The sequence below is a fragment of the Octopus bimaculoides genome, chromosome 26, assembly GCF_001194135.2.
Source record: "Octopus bimaculoides isolate UCB-OBI-ISO-001 chromosome 26, ASM119413v2, whole genome shotgun sequence".
In the NCBI taxonomy this organism is placed as follows: domain Eukaryota; kingdom Metazoa; phylum Mollusca; class Cephalopoda; order Octopoda; family Octopodidae; genus Octopus; species Octopus bimaculoides.
The window spans coordinates 23,781,112-23,783,171 of NC_069006.1; positions in this window are offsets into that span (position 1 = coordinate 23,781,112).

Genomic DNA, 2,060 nt, shown 5'->3' on the forward strand with positions numbered 1-2,060 from the left:
CCACCACCACTACTACTACCACCACCACTACTACTACCAACACCACTACCAACATCACCATCGCCACTACCACCGTCACCACCAACTCTATCACTACCTACACCACCACCATCACTACTCCCAGCATCACTCCCGCCGTTACCATCACTACCACCACCATCATCACCGCCGCGAGTGAACAAGGTAAAACTCATGGTGGTTACGCGACCTGCTAGAAACAGCAGCTAAATCTCCCTCAAATCACGCTGCTACCATTTTAACAAAAAAAGAAAAACCGCGAGGTAACGTGGTGTTGAGTTCCCTGCAAGTATAGTATAGTATAGTATAGAAAAATGAAGGGAGGGTCACGGATGGAATGCTTGGGAATTTGGTTTACGCAGTCAAAGCTTGCAGCGACAGCAGCACCAATGTCTACCGTTACCGCAGCCTCTGTTAACTACGATATCTCCACTACCACCACCATAAACACCACTACCACTAGTACCCATACTATCACACCACCACTAGCATCCATATTATCACCATCACCACCACCAGTCGCACCATACTCTCACCGCCACCACCACCACTACTACTACTACTACCACTAGCACCCATACTATCACACCACCACCACCACTACCACTAGCACCCATATTATCACCATCACCAGTCGCACCATACTCTCACCGCCACTACTACTACTACTACTACTACTACCACTAGCACCCATACTATCACCGCCACTACCAAGATTTATATGACAACCAATACTATTATCAATACCTCACCACCTACACCTTCATCACTAGACAAAACATGACCTTCATGTTGGGGTAATAGAGCAGACACACACACAATGTGTGTGTGTGTGTGTGTAACATTGAAAAAAAGCTGAAACGTAAAGAGACGTAAAGGTGAGTTGACGAGAATATAGTAGGAAACACACACACACACACACACACACGTTTCACTTACAAATGCAAGGTGTTGCTTCTATTTACAAACACACATACAAATGAAAAGAGCTGTTTTCACACACACACACACACACACACACACACACACACAGTGCTGTTTTTCATATACATACTCATGCACACACATTCAGAGTTGCCGTGTTTGCCCGCAGACACATACACAACTCTCAACGACCACAACCCTACAATAATAAAAAAAAAAAAAGCTCCACATTTACAATAAACTATTCATTACACAATGACGACATGTAACATATTGCTAGTGATGTTGCCACACCGCATTGCAGCTTTAGTGTCAAACGCTTTCTTACACACGCGGCCGTCTTAACATAATTTTAGGCTTCCGGTAGGCGGAGAGAGAGAGCCGTACATTGAGGGATAAGCATTTATTCATTGAAAACAAGCCATAGCATATATAAAATTAGAACTGGGTTCATTCACCTGTGGCGTCTCCGGGCTGTTGCCCTGCCTACTCTGGTCTTAAGAAGGTACAGCTTTATCTATCTATCTATCGAACTAGCTAGTTAGCAAGCGAGCACCGATTTCCTCCTCAGCTGGAGTCCGGAAAGTCCTTGTGGTTTCGCGCTCAGTCTTTTCGTAGTCCGAGAAAGATTGTTTTGCGATTTCTTACGGTAGAAACTTGCACAGATTATGTGCTTTTAGCGATCAAATGTATGTGCTGTACAATTAGCTCGCTCCCTCCATTAAATCGATGTTGCCTGAACAGGTGCACAAGTGTGCCACACGTCAGGTGTCGAGGTGAGCAACGTGAGATGAAGTGTCTTGCTCAAGAACACAACGCACCATCCAGTCTAGAAATTGAACCCACGATCTAGCAATTGTAAATGTAACAGCCTAACCACTAGGCCATGCGGCTTCACACACACACACACACACACACACACACACACATTACATTCATTAAAATATTGTAGAACGTGTTTGAATTTCTACCGACCACTTTTACCATCTTCGCTCATTTTCCTCAGACTTTCTGGTAACCGTAAACCTGTGGCAGTCGAAATCAATCATAGGCCGTGAAGGGGAAAATCAAAATGTAAAAAGTACAGAACTACTTCACCTCCAGTTCTGCCTCCTCTT